The 9,846-nt window shown below is 60.6% G+C and overlaps 1 long non-coding RNA gene across 1 annotated transcript; it reads left to right on the top strand.

Moving 5' to 3' along the window:
• On the top strand, nt 1–5,817 carry LOC116629483. The gene is made up of 3 exons (XR_004298756.1): nt 1–20; nt 5,002–5,068; nt 5,749–5,817. It is a non-coding gene; the product is annotated as an uncharacterized LOC116629483 (long non-coding RNA).
• The last annotated feature ends 4,029 nt before the right edge of the window (nt 5,818–9,846 follow it).

Genomic DNA, 9,846 nt, shown 5'->3' with positions numbered 1-9,846 from the left:
CTACTATGGGATAGGATGGGGTAGGTGGGGATGGGAGGGGGCAGGTGGGGATGGGAGGGGGCAGGTGAGGATGGGATGGGCAGGTGAGGATGGGATGGGCAGGTGAGGATGGGGATGGGAGGGGGCAGGTGAGGATGGGAGGGGGCAGGTGGGGATGGGATGGGGCAGGTGAGGATGGGGTGGGGCAGGTGGGGATGGGATGGGCAGGTGAGGATAGGGGGGATAGGATGGGGCAGGTGAGGGTGGGGAGATAGGATGGGGATGAGATGGGGCCGGTGGGGGTGGGACGGGGCAGGTGAGCGTGGGGGGATAGGATGGGGCAGTTGGGAGTAGGTTGGATGTGATTTCACCTTCATATGACACGCCTCGAAGAGGCCAGATGCTCTTAGGCTTGAACTTCCCTATGCTCTGTTCCAAAACAAATCAGTTCCCATGGAGAGTGCTTTGGAGTTGTCTGAGCTAATGGTCTGTTTCTCCCATACCTGGGAAGAGTCCCTGAGGCACTGCTCTGGAGCTGGGGCGGGGACCGCGGCTCATTTCTCTTGGACAGCACCCCAGCGTTAGAGCACGGCCCTGGCGGGGTGGGCAGCCTCTGAGGTCAGCTTGCCTCTTCCAGTGTGGAACCTCTGCCCTGTGAGTGCTCTTAGGGGAGGGCAGTCGGGGCCCTGTGTTCTCCGCGAGTCATGGCAGGGACAGGTCCTGCACACTATGGGTTGCGGCTGGATGGAGGAAGGGAGCTCTGATCTCTGTTGCTCTTACCTGGGATAGAGCTTCTGCAAGGAGAAATGCAGGCGGCCCACCCGAATGAGATAGTGTAGCTCTGAGGGGCCCAGTGGGGGAGGCCTGTCTCCTTGGGGTGGAGCAAGTCATGGCTCGAGTCGAGTGTCATGGACCCTCTGTTCTTATCAAGACTTAGTAGGTTTTCTTAAGTTAGTCTTTCTTAATTTGTTGTATGGCCTTACGAAAATGTACAGAGACTTTCAATGGTTGGGAGTTTTTTTAGACTAGTTTTATCAGTTAGGTTTGTCTCACTGAGGGGTGGGTCTGTGGACCGCTCACGGCTGCATTCCGGAAGCCCCCTCCCCACTGACTTGACTCCGTGAATTTCCTTCTTGCGTACCCCACCCCGAGGAGTGCCTCCTTCCTGCCAGTCTGTGCAGAGTGGGCCGTGTCACTGACCCCTGCCATGCTTGCATTTTCGAGAAAGTGTTCGTCCAGCATCAGCGACCTGCTGCTTGTTCCTGGGTTTCTTCAGATGGTTTTAACTTTCACAGCCCTCGTTGTGCAGGAAGCAGATAAACATGTTTATTTTGTGCTTTGAGCTGCTTGATGTAATGTGTTTGGGGTGAGGGAGGTACATTCTGCACCCTCCTGGCTTTCTGCAGCCCCCCCCCCCCCCCCCACTGCTGGGCCCACGCAGGGAGCTGCCTGCGGCGGCCAGGATGTCCCACATCCAGCCTGTGAGCACCCCTGGAGCCTGAGCCCCCCGGGCTCTTATTTGGTCGGCAGCATTGGAGAAAAAAAAAGAGTTGTTTTTACCAATATTTAAACATTTTGAGATTTTGTAGAAATTACAGAGATCTTTTGAAAAGTGAGGTGATCTGGGAACCCCGAGTTTACAATCCTATTTGACAGCATGTCTGGGACGGTGTAGTTTCTCCCACCAGCCTAGTCCCTGCAGGTGTGTGAGGGTGCAGCCCCTGATGCTGTTCTCTGCAGAGGGAGCCCTGGGCCGGACTGGCAGCCCGCCGCCATCTGCACGGCAACTTGCCCCTGGGGGATGTCTTCAGGGCTCCGGAAGGGGCTCTCTCGTTCTGACTGGGGTGGGGTTCGCTCTGGGCCTAAACAGACAGTCTGCACGCAGCTGGGCCCTCTCAACCTTCAGTTTCTAATGCAGAAGAGCTGGAGGCTGAGCCAGGGTGCGGGGAGACCCCGCTGCAGGGAGCCCCCTTGCACAGAGGCCTCTTCCCGCAGAGTCCTCCCTGGCCTTGAGACTCATGGGACTGTTTTGAAGCTGAGTTGGGGGTTGGAGGTATTCAAGTCAAGAACGTAACTTGAGGTTTTGTTAGATGTCAGGCCCTAGGTCAGACCTGTAAGGTGAGTGAACCGTGATCTCTGCCCCCGAAGCGTCCCCGTGGGAGGAGGAGAGGAGATTGTGCGGAATGTTTGAGTTTGCATATCCCCACTGTGGATGTGCGTGTCCGATGACCAACTCAGAAGTGAGAGAAACGTAACTGCTTTCTTTTCCTGTTACAACTTTCTCTGGTGAGCTCCCACTCATCTGGGGCACGCACTGAATCGTGGTTCACTGCAGCCGCCTTTCCCCGGGCTGCTCGGAGCTCCAGGGAGCCGGGGCAGTGCCAAGCGCGGGGGCGCTGGTCTGGGCCGCCCAGCGCTGCGGGAACAAGCAGCGCCCAGCTCTGCTTGCTGTAAAGCCACACGCCTTCACTTCCCATTTCCGCTCCGTGTCCCCCGTGGCCGTGGCGGTGGGCGGGGCTGTGCTCGTGGCAGTCTCACGTGGAGGGGTTGCCGCCTGGAACTGTTGCTGGTTGCTGGGAGGAGAGGAGAGGACGTGGAAGGGCCTCATACTGGGAATTAAGTACTCTGCCTGTAAAGGCACATGTCCCTTCTGTCCACGACCCGTGGCCCAGAACGAGCCTGGTGGCCCCAGCAGCCTCTGGGCAACAAGCCTCCCCCACGCCCAAAGAAGCATCCGGAAGCCTGTGGCAGAAGGAGGGCAGGCCACTTGTCTCCGGCCTCCTTCTCTGTGAGGCCGCCGCCCCTGTGTCAGGTCTCCTGGTATCCGCTCCCTGGGCTCTTTGCTCTGTCCTGGCCGTGGCTCCCACGGCCCCTCCCTGGGCCAGAGAAGCACCACCGCATTCCAAAGAGAGCGCGTCTTCCACTCTACAAAGTACGTGTCCATGCGACAGGGCCAGACGGACCCTGAACTGTGCAGAAGCCCGTATGTGCCTGCACGGCTACTGGGATGGCCACAGCGGGAGAGGGGCCGGAGTTGGTTAGTGACAGTGCAGATGATTATAGGGACTGCGCTGATGCGTGGAGCGCCTCGTCCTTCACACACGTGGCCACAACACAGGGGATCCTCACACAGAGGGGGAGCAGGGTGCTCTTACCTCCACTTCCGCAGGGAGACCATGGAGGCTGAGAGAGGGTCAGGCGCTTCCTCGAGGCCACACAGCAGGTCAGGTGGCTCTGGGAACGGACCCAGGTGTCCCATGGCCCCAGAGCCCAGGTTTTCCTACTGGCTGTTTTCCTGCATCCTCATCCTCCCACCTCTGAAATATTTCTTAAGAACACACACACTGGGGTGCCTGGGTGGCTCAGTCAGTTAAGCATCTGACTCTTGGTCTTAGCTCAGGTCGTGATCTCAGGGTCTGGGATGGAGCCCCACATCGGGTTCTCTCCCTCTGCCCCTCCCCCCACTCCAGGCACTCTCTCTCAAATAAATAAATAAATCTTAAAAAAAAAAAGTACATACACAGCCACATGCTGGGCTCCTGCCACTTGCCTCAGAGACCACAGACAGTGGGGCCGCCCTCTGCTCAGGCAGATGCTTCTGTCGCTGCCCCATGGGGTGGCCTGGGCACCGGGAGGCGGACACGGGAAGAAATGACAAGGGAGCCCCCAGCACTGCGTTTGGGATCAAATGAGTTGTGAATGCAGAAAAAGAACCTTTGACTCCTCCGTTTTACTTCAGGCAGTGAAGAGATGCCAGCCTCCGACTCGGGCCAGGACTGGGGCAGGAGGGTGTGGGCCTTGACCACCAAGTTTGAAACCCATCTACCCCGGCACCTCGGGTCCTTGCCACACCTTCCAGAACCCACCAGGATGGGGCCCTTGTGCCTGCCTGCTGTGCTGTGGATCCAGAGGAAGGATGGCCCTCGGCCTGCGCTTCCTCAGTGAAACTGGGGGGCCTTGGTGGCATTGTTCGGGTGCTGAGTGGCTGACGGTGCCCAGGGCTTGATGCCTCCCCCGAGCTCTCACCATCTCAGGTGCCATGTGATCCTCCCACAAATGAGCCAGGCAGTGAGGATGCCCTGGGACATTTGTGGACACGGAGGCCCCCAGGGAGTGGGCCGCTGGGCTGGAGTCAGGTCCCAGTGAGCCGGCTCATCTCCTGTGGCTCTGGGTCCATCCAGGCAGGAGCCCAGCGTGTGCAGCCCCAGGAAGAAGTCTGCCTTCTCTTAGGTCGTGCTCCCCTGTGGGACACTCGTGTGACAGAGGGCCACTGTGAGAGGCCCCCGGCCTGGCCACCTCTCCCCAGAGGCCGGTGGGTCTCCTCTGTGGAGGCCTGGACGTTCTGTAATGTATTTGAACTATTTAGACATGGAAGCAGTGGATCAGAGAGAGGACAGCTCTCCAGGAAACTCCTGTTCAAGCCTGTTCAGACTGAAGCCAGAAAGGCCGGGAGCCGCTGCTGGGAGGCGCCCAGGCAGAGCCCGGAGCAGGCTAGTCTGTTTTCTCTGCGGCCGCAGGCTCAGTGCAGGCTGGGGGGCACTCGTGCATGGTCACCAGCCCAGCCTCCGCTCTGGGAACAAGCAGAACGCAGCCTCCTCGTCAGGAGCCCTTTCTCTCTTGTACCCTTGAGGAGCCAGCCAGCAGGTGGAGGGATCCCTGGGCCCCCCTCTTTCAGGGCAGGGGAGCAGGGGAGAGGCCGCTGCGGGGCAAGCGGGTTGGACGGAGGCCCCCAGGACGTGCTGCTGTCCCGGCAGCCAGATGGGTCATTTTCAGAAACAGGCGTGGATTTGTAAGGGATAGGATTCTGAGTTCCGTGCGTGGTGCGCGTGTGGGTGCATGTGAGTGCGTGTGCGTGAGGGTGAGTCAGCCCTCCGTCTAGACTGAGGCTCCCGGAGGCCTGCTGCTTGCGCCTCAGCACTTCCTGCTCGCAGTTCACACACACCAGGCGCAGAGGAATGAATGACTGAGGAATGAGGGCTCTCGAAGCAAGCGGCCATGATTTCCTGCTCTCTTTCTCCGCAGGTTTTCCTCTCCTGATCTGTATCATTTCAGTGTCATGTGCCATGAACAGTTACGGCACAAATAAAAAGTAAGTGAATGGACACATTCTTGTGTTTGGCAGGAGGGAAAAGACCACTGTGAGTCTCCCCTCCCCAGCAGCTGCCCTGTCGTCCCATGTTCTTCTGGGGGCACCGTCTGTCTGTACGGGGCTGCCCCCCCACCCAGGCCAGGCAGTAAGGAGGCCAGAGAGAGCAAGAAAGCCCCAACTGTGCCCTAGGCATTCTCCGCCCCCCCCAGCAGAGGTTCAGGGGGCTCCCCGTTTCCTGAGAGGATAGGCCCATTGGATCCTCCTGGATGTCGAATTCTGCTGGAAAATGTGGGGAAACAGAGCTTTCTGTGTGCAGTCGCCCCCCTCATGGAGCCCGGGTTGGCCGTGCACCTTGCAGAGGGGCCACTCAGACTCCCCGTGGGTTTCCCAGAAATGCCGCCTCCTCAGAGCGGGTGCCGTGCCCTGTCCTGGTCCTGGAGCTGTCAGGGGAGGAAGGGGGGCAGAGAGGCACGAGGACTGTTCACCCCAAGAATGAGAGGCAGGAAATCATCGTGGATAGGATGCAGAGACATCTGTTGGGGTTCAGTGTTATTCTGGCTGCTCAGATGGGCCACGTAGTGGAAGAAGATACTGTCTAGGCAACTGTTCTGGGTGGAGGTGCCCAGAGACCCCGGGGCAGAGGAACAGCGGTGGACCTAACGCTCTGCTTCCATCCACAGCTGCTGGCTGTCCACCACGAGCGGCGCTGTCTGGGCCTTCGTGGCCCCTGCGCTGTCCATCATAGTGGTAAGTCCCTGCTTGTGGGAGCACAGGGGCTGGGTGTTGTGAGCCCTGCGACCCCGTCCACAGCCTGTCGCAGCCCCCCCCCCCCCCGGCGTGTAGTGCCCAGATGGCGTGTGGGGCGGCACAGGTGCACGCAGCCTGTGACTGGCAGTGTGGGCCGGTGGGGTCTTTCCCTCCCGGGTCTCGCTCTCGACCTGCCGCCGCAACCGCAACAGGGACGGTCATGCACGTCTGGGGGGGCCACTCCGCAGAATTCCCGAGATCACGGGGGACAGAATGCGACCCGAGGGGCCCCGCTAGTTGCTCTGCCTGGCCCAGTGCTCAAGTGAGGCTGCCGCACAGGGTGGGGGCCCCTGCTTCCGGCCAGGGGGCTCCGTCCTCAGGTGGGGGACTCTGATGCTGTAAAGAGCTCGGGAATCTCACAAAATTCTAAAAACAGCCTTTGCTCTTCTAGCCGTTGTTCCTCCTACATTTCTCACGAAAGCCCTGGGTTGACTTTCATCATTTCTGATGGGCCTGGCTTCGAACGTTGCCCATCATCGGCCCCTCACTGCGCCTAGAGGAGGGGAATGCTCTGATTGGCCAGCCCTCGCTGCCGCTAGAGGAGGGGAGTGCTCTGATTGGCCAGCTCTCACGAGCTAGAGGAGCGGAGAGCGCTGATTGGCCAGGCCTGGGTCACGGCGCTATCCTTGGGGCTGGAGTTCGGGGTCCAAGTTCCCGAAAAGCACGTGGACTCCAGGTGGGGGAGGAAGTTACGAGAAAATCGGGGTGCAGTTCGTAGAGGAGGGGCGGCGCACGCGTGGCAGGGGCCCTGGGCGGTGGCGGGGAGCCCCTCTCCGCCCGGCAGGTGTGCGCCCTCGTCCGGTCTGGGCACGGATACCCGCTTCTTCCCGACTCGGGGTGCGCGGGTGCGGTACCCGGGGAGCTTCGGCGGCGTCGAGGTCGTGCGGGCGGTTCCTGTGGGCCAAGTCCCTGGTGTTCCTCGGGGAGGGGGTCCAGGTGTCCTCGCAGGTGCTTCCCGGGAAGTCAGTGTTAGTAAGAAAGGCTCAATGTAGGACCCTCCCCTGAGACGTGGAAGTGCTTTTCCGTGACGTGTGCCCGCCTGCGCCGGGAGGAGGTGCCGGAGAGATGGTGCTCGCGGTTCCGCCGAGGGGCAGCCGAAGGCGCCGGGCCTGGAGCGGGGCGCCGGGGAGGGGGGTGGGGGGGTGGTGTTAGTGTGGAAGTCCTCCTCCCCTTGTTCCTAACCCCTCCCCCTGCCCTCCCCCTTGCCCCTGCCCTCCCCCTTCCTCCCCCTCTCTCCTCCCCTCCCTGTCCCCTCTTTGTTCCTGCCCTCCCCCTCCGCCTTCTTCCCCTCCCTCCTCCCTTTGCTCCTTCTCTCCTCCCCTCTCCCTCCTCCCTAGGAACACAAACCAGGTTAAATCTTCTGTAGGTAGTTGTATGTTGGCTAATTGAACGTAATGAAAAACCAACCAGTCAATCCCCTGTAGGTAGGGAAGGCTCAGTCCTGGGGAGCGCAGGGGATCAGGCACTCAGTGATGTCAGCAGGTGTCTCCTGCTTTCCCCATGGCCCGTTGCCTCTGCGCTGGCTGCATCTCAGGCAGACTCTCCCTGGCGGGGACACAACACGTCCTCTGGGTGTGCGGTACAGAGCAAGGAGGGAAACTGTTCCCAGTGGTGCCCGCGGAAGTCCCACAGCGGTTCTGATGGGCTGCTGTGGGCCACATGTCTGTCCCAGATCCAGTCACTGGGGATGGAAGCGGATGATTGGCCAGCATCACCTGGATGCTCAGGGGCCAGAGCTGGGGCTCCCCAGGAGGCCGTGGGGATCTGTGGAGGAAAAGGATGCTAGTGCTCACGTCCTGGTTGGTACGTGGGCGTGTATCTGGCATGAGGCCTGGTCAGGGACGGGCTGTCTCTGCTATCCCATCTGGACATCTCTCCCCAGCAGTGCTGGGCACTGATATCAGGAGGGGGTGGCCCACAGAAGGGCCTCCCCAGACCCTTCCTGCCCACCCTGTGCAAATCCACATATATAATCTCCTGGACCCCAGGTGGGACCCCAGAACCCACGTTCCACACACTGTCTGGGCCAGGACCCCAGATGTGCTCCATGTGCACCCTCCCATGCTGGGACCCTCGACCTGCTCTCCATGTGCACCCCTGTCTCAGGACCCCAGGACAGGCTCTCCACATGCACCCCTTCTGCTGAGACCCCAGGACGTGCCCTCCACATACCCCAGGGCAGTCACCCAGGCCATGGCACTGCTTCTGAGCTGCTGCCTTTGAAGGCTGTGGAGTCCCGCCTTAGCTGGGGCACCATGCTGACAGGGAAGGGGCACCTCCCAGACACCTGTCCCTTCAGTGTCCTCATTCATCGCCCCCCATCGCCCTCCCAGCCTGCCATCTGAGGACAGGTCACCGCTGAGGGCGGTCAGCAGGGACTTGGACTGCTCCTCCCTGCATGGGGTGGGGATCTCATAAATTCCACACCCTTCCTTCTCTTGTCCCTGCTTCTTTCCCTGGCACCTCATCTGAAAGCCCAGCTGACTTTGGTCCAAGTTCGTTGGCACCAACCGAGGCCCTGGGCCCTGGTGGTTAATTAGAAGTGAATGTGAGGGAGGATGCTCGAGGACTTGTTAATTCCCTCCTCATTAAAATTCTGCACGTTGGTGAGGCAGTGCCTTCCCGGCGACGGCTTTCCAGAAGGACAGTTTGGGACACCATCGTGGTGCCTCCATTGTCTGTGTGGGATGAGGGGGACAGCGGGCGGTGTCAGCCCCACACAGCAGCCCCGTTGTTCCGTGGCATTGACTTGGCTCCTGTTCTCTGCCTGTGTCCTGCTGGGTGACACCTGCTCTGGGGTGTTCACGGGGACAGACAGGTGATGGGGGTGACTTCAGAGCCTCCTAGGTCCTCCGTGGCCCCAGTGCCCCAGCCTCTGGAGGGCCAGGCTGTGGTCTGAGCTTTGGGGGCCCAGTGGGGGCCCTGGTGGGAGGGCTGGGTAACAGGGGGATTGGGGCGGTATGGACATTAGTCCATTGCTCCTCCCAACGGGATCCCCCTGCCGGCCTGGCCATGCCCCAGGGGCTGGTCTGGACGGACCTGGACCACGCTCCTGCTTCCTGGCTTTGGGGAGGTTTGGCCTGTGGAGGTGCCGGCAGGAGATCAGAGGGTGGGAGGGGAGTGAGGCCGGTGTTCACCCTCAGCTCCTTTGTGCAGGACTGTGGGCAGCCAGGGCTGCTCCATCCTCATAGGCCACAGCGTGGCCACAGCTCCTGGCCATAGCCTTGTCCACAGCCCCGGCCTCTGCACTCCCCGGGTAATTTTGCGAGTAGAGGGGCACAGCTAACCCACATGTACACGTCCTGTCCCCATCTCTCAGACCTTCAGTGTCCAGGAGGAGCAGCAGGTGATATTGGGAGCACTGGTCTTGCAGGCAGCAGGCTCTGCCCTCCCAGGGGTGCCCCACCCCACCCCACCCACCAGCCCCCAGGCCTCTCTGTGCAGGAGCTGTAGGGACGGAGGTAGTGGAGGCCGTTCCCAGTTGTCATCATCCCAGAGTCCTCCTCACGTGCCTGGGATGGCCTTTCCCCAGGGGAACGAGTAGGGTGTCGGGGGGACACATTCTGGATAGGTAGGTGAGGGCCGAGGGGCAGAGAGAGCCCGTGGGAAGATGTTGCTGAGACCCCAGCATGTAGGGATCTAGATCCTGCTTCAGACTGGGGCCCCGGGGAGAAGAGAGCCATTCTGGGGAGTCCGGGAGAAAAAGGAGGTGAGAAGACCATCCTGGTGCTGGGGGTGGGGTGGAAGGAGAGAAGGGAAGCTCGTGTTCACCTCACAGCTTGCAGAGGGGTGAGTCTGCCCACAGAAATGTCCCGTGTGGCCCACAGCTTCCTTGTTGTTGTTGTATTTCACTTTGAATTCGGGGCTAGCATCAGACACCGGAGATCTTGTGTCGATGTGGCAGCCCTGGCTGTTTCTGGTTGGGTCCATGGTGAAAACAGAGTAACCAGTAACATCACCACCCACCCCTG

Source organism: Phoca vitulina, unplaced genomic scaffold, assembly GCF_004348235.1.
Source record: "Phoca vitulina isolate PV1807 unplaced genomic scaffold, GSC_HSeal_1.0 scaffold1112, whole genome shotgun sequence".
NCBI lineage: Eukaryota > Metazoa > Chordata > Mammalia > Carnivora > Phocidae > Phoca > Phoca vitulina.
The sequence above is the reverse complement of the archived record's forward strand: the minus strand, read 5'-3'. Positions and strand labels throughout refer to the sequence as shown.